The sequence below is a fragment of the Camelina sativa genome, chromosome 17 (assembly GCF_030686135.1).
Source record: "Camelina sativa cultivar CO46 ecotype springtype chromosome 17, ASM3068613v1".
Classification (NCBI taxonomy): Eukaryota; Viridiplantae; Streptophyta; class Magnoliopsida; order Brassicales; family Brassicaceae; genus Camelina; species Camelina sativa.
The window spans coordinates 28,088,229-28,108,244 of NC_141896.1; the positions used below are offsets into that span (position 1 = coordinate 28,088,229).

Genomic DNA, 20,016 nt, shown 5'->3' on the forward strand with positions numbered 1-20,016 from the left:
TTGAATTATACTTATTTACAAAATTAATTCCTTAAAAATTGCACAAAAGACAAAAAACAATTTCCTAATATATCTCTACCAATTTTTGGTTAAAATTTCCTAAAACAATTTATATATTTAGAAATTTATCACACTTAATAACATATTTTAAATTTATATATATATACATATAGATACAATATATTTATAATTTCCTTTAAAACTCTAATATTTGATAATAACTATACTGTTTGGTATGTAGAATTTTTATTTATTTGGGGCTATTAATTCAATTTAAAAATGTAATTATTTTCTTATTGCAGGCTAAATCTAATTAAATAAATTATTTATAATACAATTTAAGCTGTGGTATACCATCTTGTAACTTTTACGGATCTAATTATTTTACGGGTTATATATAAAAATCTTCTAAATTACGGGATAAATTTAACCTCACTTTATTGTTATAGATTGAATATAAGTATTTATTTTGAATTAGGTTTATTTTGAATTAGGTACTGTTGTGCGTGTCATACACCGTTAATTATCTTATTAATTTATTTTAAAAGTTATTTGGACTCAAAAATTTGTTTGGACAACACATTTGAAGGAGTTTGATCCATTTTCTAGCTTACGACCTTGTTATTTTTATACTTATTTTAAAAAGTAAGTTCGTAATAAACTGTTAATAGAACAAACATTGATATTGGAATTCATATAACTGGAGGTTATACATGATTTTGAGAAATAAAACAACTGAAAATAAAATAGATTTGATAACAATGAGATGGTTATATATTATCTGTTTTCTTTCTTAGATCATGTAAACGAACTTGACCATAAGCTTGTAGTGGTAGCACTTCTCGCATGTGTTGTCAATATCATTTAAGTTACACATGTATGGGGCATCATGGCCCAGACTCTTAAGTATTCTTCTTTCCTCATGTTCCCGATCCCATGGAGTCCAGTGTTGATGTTTTTCCAGCAAGCATCAGTATCAATTTAAGTTATTATTCAACGCTTTAAGGGCGTGATCAATTTGCTCCAAAACAAACCAAGAAAGGTCTCACCTTTTTCACCAATACACAAAAAATCCATTAATACATTCCAAAAGCAAACATGTAAACAATAAATTAGTGCTTCGAAAGAAGAAGGAGATGGCATTATCGTTTTAAAAAAAACAAAGAAAAGAAGAAGCAGAACTCAATATTTTAAAACAACACCATGTATCAGATCGGAACTTAACATTTCCGGTTAAAACTAAAGAATCGAATCAAAACTAAACAATGCATGACCCATCTCTAAGCTTATCTCTGTAACTACCACAAATCCAGCTGATAACATAAACCCACAAAAGGAGCCGCTAAAAAACAACGACTCGAGCAGTTGTCAAGCAACGGAGCTGACAAAGTTCAATGGATGAACATGATGATAACTTCAAAACAAATAACACAAAAACCCTTTCAAAGATCCAAAGCCAAACCAATGAAATCGAAATATATGGTTTTAGAGAATTAGAGAACATACCCAGATAAACTGATGAGTAGAGGAAGGAATTGCAGATGGGAAGTGGCGAAGAAGAGATCAACCATCAACAAAAAGAATAAAACTTTATCAGTAACCTAACAGAAATAGTCTTTCTCTTGTCTATTCACTAATCTATAATAGCTTATCATGAGAGCAGTTACTACATATCTATACAAATAAAGCTTTTGTATAAAGACCAGGAAGCTCTGTTGTAAATAATCAGCTTTGACAATTACCTCTTTCATGGTAGATAACTCAGACTGCAAATGCAGAATATAACTCAACGCTTCAGGTGACAAGTCTCGAAACACCTGAGGACTCAGTCTCTCTAATTCTTCAACAAATTCCCTAAATCCTCACCCACTCCCTTCTTAGAACCAAATCTAACATCGTCTTCGAAAGACTGATCCTCCTCCTTTCTAGGATCAACCGGTAAATAAAAATTCTGCCTCAGTGATACACGATACTCCGCATTCCACAACGTATACCTAATAAAACCACAAAGAAACCAAAATCCCTAAATCCACAGTGTTCCAGAAATTAACAAAATTGTCATCAGACAGAGAGAGAGATAGATTCAAAATATATACTCGGTGATGATGGGAGAGATAAGGAGATGATAGAGAGGCTGCTCGGAGATGGTAACGAAAATGGAAAATTGATCGGAAGGAAGGAGTCCAAGCATAGAAGAAAAATCGTCTGTTTCATGGAATCCTTAGCTGAATCGGATAAGCCTTAACAGACATATCAAGCAGCTGGATCCGATTCACCAAATTCGCAATCACAGTGAAACCACAATCCAACTTAGACCGGCGAGTAGATACAAACGATTCATTGGAGGAAACTCCACCACCGCTGAGACAGCTAATCACAACGGAGGAGGAAGACAACACCACACGATTCGGAGCATAAGGTAACAACCGGCAAGGAAGACGACGGTGGTGGTTGGTGAAGGATTAGCTTCATCTCTATATAAGACTTCGACTTACCTCAATTGAAGTAATGAGTAGTGGGCTAAGCATTAGATGAGAGAGCTTTGAACAACACAAATTTCCGTTTAACACAGACCCGTTACAATGGAAATTGAAGAGAGGGCAGGCTAAGGGTGTCGAGGAGTGCGAAATAATATTTATTTCATTTCTAACCATTGCAACTCGAGAATGTGAAACGCGAGGAAGATAGAATGAAGCAGGAAACGAATGTCTGAGAGTCGCATATACGAAGACGGCGAGTAGGAGATACGGTTGTTGTTAGGGCATCTAACAAATTTGGGTTTGATCTGGGCTTTCAAGTGTTCTAACAAATTTGGATTTGATCTGGGCTTTTAAGTGTTAATGGGTAAGTGTTATTAACTGTTTAATGGGTAAGTTTTTAAGAATAAGCCCTAAAAATTAAATCAGAGGTTGCTGACGTGGCAGCACCAGAAGTGAGTAAAATGTAACTTTATATATATATAGATTTTATAGAGACCAAAAATCTTAACGGAGAATGTCATAAAAATCGTAACGGATAAATATGATAGGAGGCAGTTGATGGTTAAGAATTAGGATATGAAATAAGAAAACAACTATATAAGTTTTAATCAAGCTTAGTAACTAGTTACTGACTGATCTGTGAGTTTGAGAATCAAAGCAACCAATCAAGATGTCGTGTGAACGTTAGCATTGTCAGTATCAACATGATCATACCCAATCAAAAAGTTGAATACTGACTGATCTGAACAAAAAAATATCAAATCATTGCAAAAACAAAAGATTGGTCTAGATCCAACAAAGAAACGAGATCACTGGGGACTGATCCGATCCATGAAAGAACAAGCTCGATCTACAACATCAGCACCATAATGAAAACAGATGATCATATAATAAAACACTAACGACACAACATCAATAATAAAACACAAGGAAACCATTCTTCCCTAGGAAACCATTCTTCCCTTGGGAAGTGATAGGGCACGATTTATAAGCCTCTGTTTCCCTCCAATGAATTTGCGGTTGCGTTTCGAAACGCTAGATTGTTTGGAAGCAGACCCTCGAGTTGATTGTTTGATATATCGATGTATGTCAGCGGTTTCATGACCTGAAAACTTGGAATGATACTTGAGAGATTGTTGTGTGAGAGGTCGAGCTTGTTGAGGCTCTGCAAGTAGCTGAGTTGTGATGGGATTTCCCCATCGAGCTGGTTGTAGCTGAGATCAAGATAAGTTAACTGAGTCAACTTTTTTAGTATGCGGATGCGTCCATCAAATTTGTTTATGCTTAGGGTCAACTGATGGAGGTTAGTAAAAGAGTCAAAGGTTTGTGGGATCTGAGAATTGAACATCTTTGAAGATAAGTCTAGAGACTTGAGCTTGGTCAAGAAATTTAAAAATGTAGGAACTCTTCGAGATAACTGATTCCCATTAAGTAGTAGCTTTGACAAACTTGTGAGATTTTGAATTGCTTCTGGAAGCTCACCAGTGAGGTTGTTGGTAGACAGATCCAACTCAACTAGTTGTGTCATGTTCCAAGTCTCTGGTGGGATAACACCTATGATGTTGTTGTTTGACATGATCAAGGCACCTAGCTTTCGACTCTTCTCCTAGCTTATATCAATGAAATTAAGATCTGGATAAACCCCAAAAGCTCTTGCAATCTCTCAAGTTTTTCGGGATAGGACCTTCGAAGTGATTATCATCTAATGAGAGTTTCTGAAGCTTCCCACCTTTGCAAATGTTTTCAGGCAAGAAACCAGTGAAGTTGTTTTTGGCGAGTTGCAAGTTAGTTAGCTCTGAAGAGTTTGCTACTCCCAATGGAATCTGACCAGAGAGCTGACTATGGTTTAGTGTTGGTGGTTTAGTATCGGTTTAAGTCATAAACCAATAAATCTAACGTTTGTGTGTTCTGAAGTTTTGAACTTTTATATTAGGGGATACTGTACTAGAACTTCTGATTTGTGTGGACAAAGATCGAGGTTTGAATTCTGTGGAGTTGTGGTGCTATATGAAATTTCCTATGGGATACAAATCGTTTTTCCTTGGATTTAACAAAAAAAATAAACTTATAGTAATTGTTTGATACGTCTTACAATTCTCCCTACTTCGAAATTATGTTTTTTTTACACATAGTATATAAGAAACTATCTCTTATAACATTTCTTGTTTCTCAAGTATTTTTTTTTCTGTGAAACAAACACAAAAATATAAAACATTACTTAATTTAGACGGAAAGAATTAAGTACTCATCGAACCGATTATACTGATTCAATGTTTTGCTATGATCCAGTATTCATTTTTCGATTCAACTATTTTGTAGAGAACAAAAATCTAAACAGAGAATGTCACAAAAATCGAAACGGATAAATATGATAGGAATCAGTTGATGGTTAATAATTAAGATATGAAATAATAAAACAACTATTTAAGTTTTAATCAAGCTTCGAGTTTGTTTGCATGAGTATTCTTGTTTCGATTCAAATATTTTATATTCACTTTGAGGAGAACTAAAAATCTAAACGAAGAATATGACTTTTATTTATGATATATGAGAAGTACACAATAACATATTAAAGGAAAACAGTTTTGATGGCTAATAAATAGGAGATATATGACGAAAACAACTATATATATATAAGTTCTTATTTATAAGCATGTTGTTCAGTCCATTTTCGGGCTGTCTGATCAAATTTGAATCTATCATTCTTAAACTGCTTCCCAATCTCAGGTACAAGAGGATCATCTGGGTTTGGGGCCGCCAATAGTGAAGTTATGGATAGGAGCACCTGTTGTATATATATTAACAAAATTAATACTTAATGATGAAAGACAATGAAACATAATGAGAAAGCACAAAGTGAACAATATAAAAACAAAATATTTGAGTAGAGTTTTTGAACCTTTTCAACGGTGACAGAAGGAGTCCACTTGTCTTTAAGAATGTCAAGACAAATCGATCCATTGGAATTGATATTTGGATGGTAAATCCGTGTTTCGAAAGTAAACTATATAAGAAAAAAAAAAAAAAAATATTTACTTTTGTAGTTAAAAAACGAAAGTTAATCTCTATCAAAATACAATATATTTATAAATATATAACCTACCTTGGGTGGTTTAAAAGGATAGTCATTAGGAAACTCAATGCGGATCTGAAAAATGCCACCAACTGTAATATCCGCGGACCGGATTTTGTGATTTTGAAAGGAGTGTCGATCGACACCCTAGTGGCATCGATCGACACCACTAATTTCTGGGTTCGGCCGGTTTGATTAATTGCCGAATTGGTTCGGTTTGGTTCAATTAAATCCCTAAATCGTGTTATAAGCGTCTAAGGACGAGTTTAAGGGTTTTTGGGGAGTTATTTGGTCGCCGCTTAGTGAAAGAAAGAGAGAAAAGAGAGAGAAACGTTTTTGTGACTTTCTGGGCTTGTTCTTGGAGTTTTTGGAGAGATCTGAGGCTGTAGGAGGGTTAGTTGTTGCTGGAAACGAAGGGGGAGCATCTGGAGGTGTTGTTTTCCACGTTTCTCAATCCAATATTCCTGTTCTTGAGGTGAGTGCTTGACCATGGTTGATCTAAGCATGAGATCTCTCTTGTTTGTGTGTTTTCTTGCTGTTTGTGTTGTTTTGTTGCTTGGGTTCGTTGCTTTTGTGATTCCCAGTGATTTCTGAGGTAATTGGGTGAGTTTGGAACAGATTCGGGATGGTTTGGAATCGGGATTCGTCGTTTGTGTTCGCGCAGTTCGCGTCTGCAGATATGGCATCGATCGACATCATTCGAGCATCGGTCGACACTGTTGGTGACAGCATCGGTCGACACCCTTGTGGCATTGGTCGACACCTTTTGGTTCAGCATCGGTCGACACTTTCTGGTGGCATCGGTCGACACTAGTCTCAACCGAGACTTGTTTTCCTGGTTTGATGTATTGCTTGTGTTTTGTTTGCTTGCATAACTTGAGGGTCTCATATGCTTGTGTGTATAACCTAGTAGATGGGAGGACGGCCTCACTAAGTATTTATGATAATACTTACGCATCTCAATTGTTGTTTGTGATGTGCAGGTAAAGGAAAAGTGTGATCGTGGAATCAAAGGCGACGAAGAGGAGGATGTTCTAGAGGCTTGATTGATTGTGGTCTAGCTGTTGTTAGGTTGCTAGATTAAGTCATTGGAACATTGTAGGATGTTAGCTTTTGGTTATTTCCTTGTTTTGGATTTTGGTGTTATTGGTTATTGGATTATTTATGTTGGAATTTTAATGGATTAATAGAATTGTTTTATTTGGTTATCCGCGGTTATTGATTGTTGTTAGGATGTTAGTGGGTATGGGACCACTAGTAAATTAAGGTGTAAAAAAAAAAAAAATGGGAAGGGTTGTTTCATTTTGGTATCAGAGCCCTTACGGTTCTAGGTCTAGGGTTCATTGCGCTTTTGCTGTTGATGTTTAGGATTCCATGCTATGATTGATTGTGTGAGTCGGTCAATTGAGTGTGGCATGAAGTCCTAGAACATCCTCTTCGAGCCTGTTTTGTGATTCCACGGTAAGTTGTGTTTTTGTGTATTGGATCTATTGTTTGCTTAGCCTTCTGTTCTTGGATGATACAGATGGTTAGGGGTGAGGGTGCTGTTGGTCGCGGTCGTGGTCGTGGGCGTGGTCGTGGTCGGGGTCGGGGTTCCAGCGGGTGTGGGGGTTGCAGCGGGAGGTGCTCCAGGCAGGGAGGATGTCTTGATGGACTTGCTAGCTCAGGTTTTGCAGCGACTTCCAGCAGTTGTGCCGCCAATGGTTGGTGGGCAGGATCCAGTAGTGCCGCCAGTGGTTGGTGGGCAGGATCCGGTAGTGCCGCCAGTGGGTGGTGGGCAGGTTCCAGCGGTGCAGCCTGTGGCGGGTTTGCAGGCAGGTGTACAGCCGGGGGCCGAGGTAGTGGATGCTCAGTATGTGCGGATGATGGAGCAGCTGCGGCATGTGGGAGCAGGGTATTTCTCAGGAAGTACCGATCCGAGTGTAGCGGATGAGTGGAGAGAGTGGATGGAGGATATTTTCCTTTCGCTTAGGTGTCCCGACCGGTACAGGGTGGATCTGGCAGTGTTTTACTTGTCAGGAGATGCTCGTGTGTGGTGGAGGTCGGTGACAGCACGGAGAGTGCAGCGGGGTATGTCTTGGGGAGATTTTGTGGGGGAGTTTAACTCCAAGTATTTTCCTCAGGAGGCTCTTGATCGTATGGAGGCACGGTTCTTGGGTTTGACTCAGGGGGACCGTACAGTGCGGGAGCTGGATGCAGAGTTCAGTCGGCTTGTGGGGTATGCAGGCAGGGCATGGGAGCCAGAGGCGGCTCAGGTGCGGAGGTTTTTGTTGGCTCTGCGGGATGATTTGAGGACTCGGTGCAGAGTGAGGAGCTATGCTACGAGAGCAGAGTTGGTTGAGGTTGCAGCTGGGATAGAGGATGACTTGAGGTCACAGGTGGTTGTGGTCAGTTCTTCGGTGCAGCCACAGCTGTCTCAGCCGCTTTCTGTTCCTAGCTAGGGCGGCAAGCCTGCGCAGGGGCAGAAGAGGAAGTTTGATGTTATGCAGAGATCGAGGCACGGGGGTGCGAAATGCTTTGGGTGTGGTAGCAGGGACCACAAGGTGACTAGCTGTCCACAGAGAGTTGAGCAGCAGGCAGTGACAGAGCAGCGGGCGGTGACGGAGCCGCGGACAGATACTTAGGTGTGTTACTACTGCAGAGAGACGGGGCATATCAAGCCTCGTTGTCCCAAGTTGCAGCAGAGGGCAGTAGCAGTGTTGCAGGCTAGAGCTCAGCCAGGGGTGCAGCAGGGTGTGCAGAACGGTGTGCAGCCGGTGGGTTGGATTGAGCCGACGACTCAGGTGTACTCGACTCAGTAGCCCGGTGGCACTAGTGCAGGAGCGATCACAGGTATAACTTTTGAGATTCGAACTTAGTCAATTCAATAGTTCAGATTATATTTGTTTTTGTTTGTGGTCAAGTGTTAGGTTCTCAACACATGAGGTTTGTGTAGGGACCTTGTTGGTGGGCGGGTTTAAGTCCCATGTTATGTTTGATTCTGGAGCTTCTCTTAGCTTCATTACTCCGGAGTGTGCCGGGAGTGCGGGGATCAGAGGGGATTTTGGAGAGCATTCAGGAGTTGTCAGAGTTACTGGAGGCAAGTTCCTGAGGGTTATTGGACGAGCTGGAGGAGTTGATATTCAGATCGCAGGAGAGTCGTGGCCAGCGGATTTGCTTATCAGTCCAGTGGAGTTGTATGACGTTATTCTTGGTATGGATTGGTTGCATCGGCATAAGGTGCATTTGGATTGCTATCGGGGTAGAGTGGAGTTTGAGCGTCCAGGAGGGAAGTTGGTTTTTCAGGGTATTAGACCGACTTTGGGGAGTCTCGTGATCTCAGCCGTTCAGGCAGGGAAGATGATCGAGAAGGGCCGTGAGGCCTATCTGGTTACTATATCTATGCCATAGTCAGTGGGGAAGTCTATGGTTAGCGGTATTCCGGTTGTGGAGGACTTTGAGGATGTGTTCCAGTCATTGCAGGGATTACCACCATCTCGGTCGGATCCTTTTACTATTGAGCTGGAACCGGGGACGATGCCGTTATCCAAGGCTCCTTACAGGATGGCTCCAGCAGAGATGGCAGAGCTGAAGAAGCAGCTGGAGGATTTGTTGGGCAAGGGTTTTATCCGTCCTAGTTGTTTACCGTGGGGAGCTCCGGTGTTGTTTGTTAAGAAGAAGGATGGGAGTTTTCGGTTGTGTATTAACTATCGGGGTTTGAACCGAGTTACTGTGAAGAACAAGTACCCTCTCCCGAGGATTGATGAGTTGTTGGATCAGTTGAGGGGTGCTACTTGGTTCTCCAAGATCGACTTGGCTTCAGGTTATCATCAGATTCCTATACATGAGGCAGATGTGAGGAAGACAGCCTTCAGGACGAGATATGGGCACTATGAGTTTGTGGTGATGCCGTTTGGGTTGACAAATGCGCCAGCTGCGTTTATGAGATTGATGAACAGCGTGTTCCAGGAGTTTCTGGACGTGTCAGTCATCATTTTCATCGACGACATCCTGGTATATTCTAAGAGTCCTGAGGAGCATGCAATACATTTGAGAGCAGTGTTGGAGAAGCTGCGGGAGCAGAAGTTGTTTGCTAAGCTGAGTAAGTGCAGTTTCTGGCAGCGTGAGATGGGGTTCTTGGGTCATATTGTTTCAGCTGAGGGAGTTTCAGTGGATCCAGAGAAGATTCAGTCCATCAGGGAGTGGCCGAGGCCGCAGAGTGCCACTGAGATTCGGAGTTTCCTGGGGTTAACAGGTTACTACAGGAGGTTTGTTCGGGGTTTCGCGAGTATGGCTCAGCCGATGACTAAGCTTACAGGGAAGGATGTCCCATTTGTGTGGTCACCAGAGTGTGAGGCAAGTTTTGCAAGTCTCAAGCAGATGTTGACTACCACGCCGGTGTTAGCACTGCCTGAGCAGGACGAGCCTTATGTTGTGTATACAGATGCTTCTAGAGTGGGGTTGGGTTGTGTACTTATGCAGCAGGGGAAGGTTATAGCTTATGCTTCGCGGCAGTTGCGGAAGCATGAAGCTAATTATCCTACTCATGATTTGGAGATGGCAGCAGTGATCTTTGCTCTTAAGATTTGGAGATCCTATCTGTATGGTGGGAAGGTACAGGTATTTACAGATCACAAGAGTCTGAAGTACATTTTTACTCAGCCTGAGCTGAATTTGAGGCAGAGGCGTTGGATGGAGTTAGTAGCGGATTATGATTTGGACATAGCTTACCATCCTGGTAAAGCTAATCTGGTTGCAGATGCCTTGAGTCGGAAGCGGGTGGCTTCGGCTCAAGAGCAGGATATGGAGGTGTTGGTAGGTGAGATTAGTGCATTGAGTTTGTGTGCTATCTTACAGGAACCTTTGGGTTTGGAGGCAGCTGATAGAGCGGATTTGTTGAGTAGAGTGAGGTTAGCTCAGGAGAGCGATGAGGGACTGGTGAATGCCTCTAAGGCTGCGGGTGCAGAGTATCAGGTTTCTGCTAATGGTACTATCCTTGTGCATGGTCGGATCTGTGTGCCCAAGGGTGAGGATTTGAGGCAGGAGATACTGAGAGAGGCTCATTCGAGCAAGTTTTATATTCATCCAGGAGCGACCAAGATGTACCGTGACCTCAAGCGGTATTATCACTGGGTCGGGATGAAGAAGGACGTAGCTGACTGGGTGGCGAAGTGTGATACTTGCCAGCTGGTGAAGGCGGAGCATCAGGTTCCTGGTGGTTTATTACAGAGTTTACCCATTCCAGAGTGGAAGTGGGATTTGATCACGATGGACTTCGTGGTAGGTTTGCCTGTGTCGAGGACGTTTGATGCTATTTGGGTCATTGTGGACCGTTTGACTAAGTCTGCGCATTTTCTGGCTATCAAGAAAACTGATGGAGCAGCGGTTTTGGCCAAGAAGTACGTGAGGGAGATAGTCAGATTGCACGGTGTGCCTGCTAGTATTGTGTCTGATAGAGATTCCAAGTGCACCTCGGTGTTCTGGAAGGCATTTCAGGCGGAGATGGGCACGAAGGTGCATATGAGTACAGCCTATCATCCTCAGACTGACGGTCAGTCAGAGAGGACGATCCAGATTTTGGAGGATTTATTGAGGATGTGTGTGCTGGATTGGGGTGGTCATTGGGCAGATCACTTGAGCTTGGTGGAGTTTGCTTATAACAACAGCTACCAGGCTAGTATTGGGATGGCTCCTTATGAGGCCCTGTATGGGAGGCCGTGTCGTACCCCATTATGTTGGACTCAGGTGGGGGAGAGGAGCATATTTGGTGCAGATTTTGTTCAGGAGACCTCGGAGAAGATTCGGGTTTTGAGGCTGAACATGAAGGAGGCTCAGGATCGGCAGAAGAGCTATGCTGATAAGAGGAGAAAGGATCTTGAGTTTCAGGTTGGTGATAGAGTGTACCTCAAGATGGCCATGTTGCGGGGTCCGAACAGGTCATTGACATAGACTAAGTTGAGTCCGAGGTACATGGGTCCGTTCAGAGTGGTTGAGCGGGTGGGACCAGTGGCATACCGGTTGGAGTTGCCTGAGGTTATGCGTGCGTTCCACAAGGTATTTCATGTGTCGATGCTTAGGAAGTGTCTTCACGAGGGTGATCAGTTGTTGGCTAAGATTCCTGAGGATCTTCAGCCTAACATGACTTTAGAGGCGAGACCAGTGAGGGTGCTCGAGAGGAGAGTCAAGGAACTTCGGAAGAAGAAGATTCCTTTGATGAGAGTCCTGTGGGACTGTGACGGAGTAGAGGAGCAGACTTGGGAGCCCGAGGCGAGGATGAAGGCAAGGTTTAAGAAGTGGTTTGAGAAGCAGACCGCGACTTGAGCTTGTCTAGCCGGGTCTGAGTTGTAGTCCGTGGCTGGAGCGGGTACGGAGTATTCCAGCCCATCTCTCTTGATATTTGGTCGCTTAGGGGTGGTTGGTTGTGCGAGTAAGTACCAAGATGAGGTGGTGCTCGGGATGCGGGTTGATGGCTCTGGTTGTTGTATTTTTGCTTTTTCTGATATAATTTCGTTGAGATTGTAACGATTATGACATTTTTTTGAGATTAATAAGATGAGTATTTTTTTTATGTTTTGACTGTTGTTGTCATGGGAAAAGAGAAATAGCTCGGGTTTCTATTTTTGGAAAGTTTCCATAAATAGAAAGTTTCCACAAAAGGAAGGTTTCCATAAATAGAAAGTTTCTAAAAAGGGAAAGTTTTGTGGAAATGTTGAGGTAGATCTAGCCGGGAGATACTCGTTGGCATCAGTGTTTGTTTTGCTCAAGGCCGTGCGGGCCCAACTCACGTGATACCGATAGCTCGATGGACTTTGTGGCCAGAGAGTGGGAGTGGTATGTTGCTTCGGATGATGATCCGAGAGCGCGCTTGAGGGTGACGACCCAAGAGCGGGATATGTGAGGCTCCCTGGATACCGTAGCTGTGAGCCGAGGCTCGGCAGTGAGCCGGTATGTCTCGAGGGTTGCGACCCGAGAGCGGGGGGAGTGTGTGTGAGTGACTTCCTGAATGCCGTAGCTTAAGGCGGTTGGCCTGATAGCGAGCCGGCATGATTCGTTGGTTGCGACCACGGACGGGGGAAGCACTGAGTTGTGAGCAAATAGTGGTTATGATGCGAGTATATTGGCTAGAGGGAGACCTCGAGGGTCAGTCGGAGGTGTGCGGGCTGTTGCGACAGTGGCACGGGAAACCTTGGCTGATGGTGTTTAGTCCGGTCTGGGGACGTGCGGGCCGTACTGACGGTGGCACGGAGGTCCTTGGCAGTTGGACGGTATTGCGGGATTCGGGGACGAATCCATATTGGTGGGGGAGAATTGTAACATCCACGAACCGGATTTTGTGATTTTGAAAGGAGTGTCGATCGACACCCTAGTGGCATCGATCGACACCACTAATTTCTGGGTTCGGCCGGTTTGATTAATTGCCGAATTGGTTCGGTTTGGTTTAATTAAATCCCTAAATCGTGTTATAAGCGTCTAAGGACGAGTTTAAGGGTTTTTGGGGAGTTATTTGGTCGCCGCTTAGTGAAAGAAAGAGAGAAAAGAGAGAGAAACGCTTTTTGTGACTTTCTGGGCTTGTTCTTGGAGTTTTTGGAGAGATCTGAGGCTGTAGGAGGGTTAGTTGTTGCTGGAAACGAAGGGGGAGCTTCTGGAGCTGTTGTTTTCCACGTTTCTCAATCCAATCTTCATGTTCTTGAGGTGAGTGCTTGACCATGGTTGATCTAAGCATGAGATCTCTCTTGTTTGTGTGTTTTCTTGCTGTTTGTGTTGTTTTGTTGCTTGGGTTCGTTGCTTTTGTGATTCCCAGTGATTTCTGAGGTAATTGGGTGAGTTTGGAACGGATTCGGGATGGTTTGGAATCGGGATTCGTCGTTCGTGTTCGCGCTGTTCACGTCTGCAGATATGGCATCGATCGACATCATTCGAGCATCGGTCGACACTGTTGGTGACAGCATCGGTCGACACCCTTGTGGCATCGGTCGACACCTTTTGGTTCAGCATCGGTCGACACTTTCTGGTGGCATCGGTCGACACTAGTCTCAACCGAGACTTGTTTTCCTGGTTTGATGTATTGCTTGTGTTTTGTTTGCTTGCATAACTTGAGGGTCTCATATGCTTGTGTGTATAACCTAGTAGATGGGAGGACGGTCTCACTAAGTATTTATGATAATACTTACGCATCTCAATTGTTGTTTGTGTTGTGCAGGTAAAGGAAAAGTGTGATCGTGGAATCAAAGGCGATGAAGAGGAGGATGTTCTAGAGGCTTGATTGATTGTGGTCTAGCTGTTGTTAGGTTGCTAGATTAAGTCATTGGAACATTGTAGGATGTTAGCTTTTGGTTATTTCCTTGTTTTGGATTTTGGTGTTATTGGTTATTGGATTATTTATGTTGGAATTTTAATGGATTAATGGAATTGTTTTATTTGGTTATCCGCGGTTATTGATTGTTGTTAGGATGTTAGTGGGTATGGGACCACTAGTAAATTAAGGTATAAAAAAAAAAAACGGGAAGGGTTGTTTCACCAACATAGAAAGTACCTTCGGGTCCGTAAATCGTTGTCTTCCATTTGAATACATTTGTTTCTTCTGTACCTTTTGTTTCTTTTGTACCTTTTGTTTCTTCTAAACCTATATTGATACATATCACCAACAAACAATATTATTATAGTTGACACCTAGAAAAATTCTAATAGTTTACGTATAAGTGTGGTTGTGATTACAAACATGTTATTTACATTAAGAAATGTGAATACAATTTATTTATATAATGTAGGGAGAGAAAACAAAAACTACTAACCAATACTGTACAAAGAGTCTCGGGATTTCATGGCCTTGAGTTCCATCTGAATTCGCTTTGTTGCTCTATCCTTCACCGACATTTTTTTTCAATTACTCACCAAATTATATATATACCTTTGCATAAAATGAAATAAGTTGTTACTATGATGGTGTTATAAACTGTGAAGTAGAAATTATTAAAATAGATCAAAATGAATCGCTTACTAGGAAGATGTTAGTATGAATTATGTTGTAATAAAATGAAAGGGTATCGGGCTATATATATATATTGTTACAAAAAATCAGTTGACATAATCAATGTCTACATAATTATATAAGCACTAATAATTATATAACTAGGAGATACCCCGTGCTTTAAGCACGGGTCAACATTTTTTAAAAAATTTCTAATATAATAATAAAATTTATTGTTACATATTTTTAAAAATATTTTTTTTGAGATAATATTTATTTTTAATCGTTCTGTAAATCTATTAGTCTATTTTTTTATTAACTTATATTACAGTTTTATATTGTTTGTTTCTTGTATTTGATTCATTATTTTGTGAAATATAAAGTAGTAATTTTAATATTATAATTGTGAGCAAATAAAAATTATTAATTTATCATCTATATAAATTTAGTTTTACCATCCCGCCAATGTATAAATTAAAACATACATTTTTCATAGATTAATTAATATATTTTCGTTTTTTAAAAATTCAAATCACAACAAATGCAGAAAAAATTCTGTACTTTATTAATCATAAATATTATATAAAAATTCCAAACAATTTGTAAATAAAATAAAATAAAGATGATAGGAGAATCATATTTTGAAATTTTAACAAAATTTTCGAAATTTAGTTATTAAAAACAAATTATATTGTATATTTGGATATAAAATCTTAGTTTTTAAAATTCTGATTTGTTTATTTATTTTTTTAAAAAAATATTTAGTAATTTCGTCCATAATTTATTAGAGAGAGAAAATATATTTTTCTAGATTTTTTTATATTTTATCTGTGAGTGTTTTTAAAAAAAAAAATTAATTATATTTATTTAATTAATTAATTAAGCTTAATTAAAAATTTCTAATGACAATTGAATGTAGTTTTATATTTGTACTTCCCAATTAATATAGTAGGATATCTTCTTATAGTATCTCTGCTTTTATGTATTGTCTACATGCATGATAAGAACAAATCTTGCCTATATAAACAGAATTTATAACCACTGATGGTATATGATTAATTGCTTTGATTATTATTTTGGAAATTTAAATTAATCTATGTATTAGTTCAAAAAATAAAAGCCAGCGTGCAAAATTTATCAAATTTCATTAGCAAACTCGCTAACAATAAAAAGAATTACTTTATTTTAAAAAGGGGGAAATTCTTCAAAAATAACAAATTATTTAATACTAGTATTCTACCCGTATTACGTACGGGGATTCAGTATTTGTATTAAAATTCATATGTGCGATATTACATATACGGTGCAAGATCTCTTTTACTGTTTGTGCAATATATTAAACTAAATAAACGAAAGAAAGTTCATGAAAGATGTGATATGATTATAGTTTAAAAAGCTCTGGAAAGAAAATCACAAAAATCCGAATATATAAGTTTTCAAGACATGAACGGTTGACCACACATAACTTATGTTGAGCTTTTTGTTGTGTTGAGAAGACTTGAGCATGTCATGTTAACATTCTTGAGAGGCTTTTCCTTTGGCGTAAGATCCATGTCGTATCACCTGACTCACAACACGACCATGAAATTTCAGTTTATTTATGTGCTCTTCTTGCAACTTTCTTTAATGCTTCTTCATTTAGCTTTCTTGTTTTTCTAATTTGCCTTCTTTCTAATGCTTAACTTTTGTACCGTATCGGTTGTTCATAAAAAGAAAAACTTCTGTACTGTATCTCATTGTCAAACCTGCTTTATAAAAATCCATGTTTTATATGTTCTGAAAGAAAGATAAAGAAAAGGCTATAGACAAAAAAAGCCATCAAGGTAATCAAGACTTCAACTTTGTTGCTCAAATCAGGTGTCATGAGACTCCAGAACCTACAACTTTTTTTGTAACATAAGAATATACATCTTCAGCGTGATTCTCCCATAAAGTACACTCCATGATAGTATCACTGCAAGAGACATCAAATAATTTATGGAAAATGAACAAAGCGATCTGTTGTAAAGTTTATAAAGAGAGACATGAAGAAGTGTGAAACTCTCCAGCAACTTCACTAACCTTAGATCTCTTAGCTGAATATCCAACAGCTTTGACTTCTGTCAGGAACAATCTTTTTCAGTAATCTGACTCATACCAACAGTTTCTCCAATAATATATGGGAAAAAAATGGAAATAGAAGCAAACTATAACATAATGAAAATCAGAATGCTTAAATAAATAAACATAAAGGGTAAACTTTACTGAGAAAGATTGAGCTCCACTTGAAAACAATAATCTATTTGGTAATCTATTTAAGAGTAAAGTGACATGTACAATAGGAAAAAAAAACATACCGAAAATACGTCATCCACAATAGATTGAGTTGAATTCTCTGAGAAAGGATAACAGTTGAAGTGAGATATACCTGGGATCTGATCATACGGCTTCACCTATGTCGTAAACATGAAATTTTTGTAAGGATGTACAGTTCCCCTGTAGTCACCAAGATTATCACGAACTTCAAAATTCATAATATCACAAAACCTTCCTTCCAGCAATTCCTTTTTGAATTTTCTAACTATAGTGTTTTTCACTTATGCTTGAATTCGATCCCCTTGTCCAGAAAAAAAAATCTTATGAAAATTTTTATTGGTTATTCGATTGTGTTTTGAAAAGACTATAATGTAATATGAAATTCATATAACTAAGCACACTAAACTTTGCGTCCACGAGAATTGTTTCAATACCCAGAATAACTCCAGGTTTATATTTTGGATAAAAATTTCATGTCCTGGCTAGAACTCTAATCTTCCATTCTCTTTTTAAAGAATTTAGATGAGAGAGATGAGTAAAATCGAGAGGCATGTTGCAGTTGAAACAATAGAAATTAGAATTAATATGCATTGAAGAAAAAGTAATGGATATGAACAAAAGATAAAGAACTTACCTCTGTGAAAATTGTTGTTGTTTTTTTTTTTTTTTTTCAACGAAACTATATTAAAATTAAAAGAGAACTCCATTATTGGTTGCCCAAACAGGAGGATACGAGTTTACAAAGGTAGAAACTGAAGGTAGGGTTCGTGAAGATCGAGCGAGGCAATCGGCCCTGACATTGTCATCGCGAGGAATCCTGGAGAGGGAGAAGGAGGGAAAGGAACTTCGAAGCAATGAGAAATCCTCCAGCAGATTAGAGAAAGCCGGCCAGTCTTCCGGTGCCTGCACCATCGCCGTTAGCTCCACACTATCCGTCTCAAAAACCTGACAATCGACTCCAGCCACCAGTAAAGACTCCATAGCCCAGATCAATGGAATTTAGCTTTGTGAAGTTGAAAGAGGTTTTCGAACAGATCTGGTGGGGCATTGGTAATTGATCAAAAGTCAATTAAAACCTAATGTGCACTCAACCACGATCTAGTGGTGTCGTCGTAACACTTCAGGATCAAATCCATAGAGACCAAATAATGAACTATGAAATAGTAAATATCAAATATAGCTAAGGCAAAAGAGGAAGTTTGTGTTTCAAGTAACTACTAAAATCAGAAAGTAAATAAACTGCTGTTAAATCAATTTAGAAATATTGGGCGCAAGGAATCAATTAGGGGTTACAACCACAAATTTAGATGATTAGATTGGGAGAGCATTACACACCCTTCTAGAACTCGAATCGCAATTGTAAAACTAACCTACTTCTGCAGCGTTAGCTATCTATGCAAGAATTAACTAGACCCTAAAATTCCGTTTGAATCTAGCAAATCAGGCAAGCAATAAATTTTAAGTTTGATTTGTTCACAAGGTGCCTCAACTTCAACTTCCGTTGGCTAAGGTCCACCTTGCTCACTTAAGTTCTTTTCAAGCAATTCAACAACACTTTTAGTGCCACGATGAATTTAACCTAAGATCTTAACACTACAAGAAAACACGGATTTTCCGACTACGATCGGCAACTATATCCGTAATCGTTAAATTTAGCGACCAATTACCCACTAATTTGTGACTGTTTTATGACTATTCTTACATAGTCACTTTTTAGTCGCTAATTTGTGACTAAATAATTTTGTCGCTATTTTAGTCGCTAAATGGCGACTATTTTGCGACATTTTCGGCGGGTCGCAAAACATTGTCGCAAAATAGTCGCTAATTTAGCGACTAAAAGGTAGTTGCTTGTGTAGTCGTAAATTTGGCGACTATTTTGCAACATTTTCGGCGGGTTGCAAAATTTAGTCGCAAAATAGTCGCTAAAAGTTGGTTTAAAACACGTTTTTAGCATTCGGAGTAGGTGTACCTATATTTGGTGACTACGTAATATAGTCACTTTTTAGTCGCTAAATATGTCTATATAAACTGAGCTCACCAATCGTTTTTCTCACTCACAGAAACACAACACTACAAGAAAATAGTGTCATAGCTACGCTTAAATTTACTGCAATAACTTCATATTTTGTTGCAAATTTGAAAATGCAATAAAATTGAGACACATTTTCTGTTGTTGCTATATGAGCGTTGCAAATTGGTATTTGTTGCACATATATTGCAAAATTTGCAATAAATAGACTCCTTGCTATATTGTCGTATTAATGCAACATTATTTTTGTCGTAAATTTGTCGTATAATTGTGATGTACGTTTGCAACTTCCATTTGTTACAAATTATTGGCACAGAAAAAATATAGCAAATATTATTACAAATTTGCGACGAAGTAATATATTGCTATATGTGTTGTATTAATGTAACAATATTTATGCAGCAAATTAGTGGTATAATTACGACGGTCTAATGCAATTATATATTGTCGTAAATAAATGCTACGGAAAATATAAAGCAAAAAATGTTACAAATTTGTAGTAATTATTTTTAAATATATGGTCGTCGCATATATTTTATGATGATGCTCACAACTAAAAATATTGTAAATATTGCCACTTTAATTTTTATTTCGTTGCATTATTACAATAATATATGATCATAAATCTCATTGCCTAATTCCACTTAATTTTGCAACATTAATATGAATCACTGTATTTTTCTATATTTTTGTTCGACATATGATTTGTTAAATTATAATTATTTATTTAAACTTTCTTCTATCCCTTAAATATATATTATGATAGGGAAAAAAACAGTGAAAGAAATGACTAACTTTATTAAGTAATAAAATATTAAAATATTTCAAAATGCAAAAATAAAAAATAATAGAAAAAACCAACCATAAATAAAAACTAAGTTCAGAATAAAAACCTAAAAATCATAACTAAAAAGCATAACTGAAACAAGTAAATGAAACTTAGTTGTTCATTTGTTCACAACATTAGAGGATTGACGGGAAAACAACATGTCAAACATTTTCTCTAATCCTTCAAGCTTAATGAGGCTCTCTCTTACTTCTGCATTCTTTTTATAAAGCTCTTCCAACTTTTGTTTGATAGCCTCATCATTTTCCACATCCTTATACAAAAAATATAATAGATCAATGGAGAAGTGTGTTTACTTTGGAGAAGAAGCGGTGATTGCTAATGTGTTGTGTTTTGGTAAACTAC

At 38.9% G+C, this 20,016-nt stretch overlaps 1 long non-coding RNA gene and 2 pseudogenes across 2 annotated transcripts; all 3 read right to left on the bottom strand.

The window, feature by feature from the left end:
* Window positions 1-664: 664 nt before the first annotated feature.
* On the bottom strand, window positions 665-1,736 carry LOC147924399 (uncharacterized). Its single transcript, XR_015585647.1, has 2 exons — window positions 1,507-1,736; window positions 665-1,049 (listed from the first exon to the last, which is right to left on the bottom strand). It is a non-coding gene; the product is annotated as an uncharacterized LOC147924399 (long non-coding RNA).
* Window positions 1,737-1,742: 6 nt separating this feature from the next.
* Window positions 1,743-2,739, bottom strand: LOC147924400 (uncharacterized; annotated as a pseudogene). Its single transcript, XR_015585646.1, has 2 exons — window positions 2,097-2,739; window positions 1,743-1,994 (listed from the first exon to the last, which is right to left on the bottom strand). The product of XR_015585646.1 is annotated as an uncharacterized LOC147924400 (transcript).
* A 13,621-nt stretch (window positions 2,740-16,360) lies between these two features.
* LOC147924401 (uncharacterized) lies at window positions 16,361-17,057 on the bottom strand (annotated as a pseudogene).
* Between the last annotated feature and the right edge of the window lie 2,959 nt (window positions 17,058-20,016).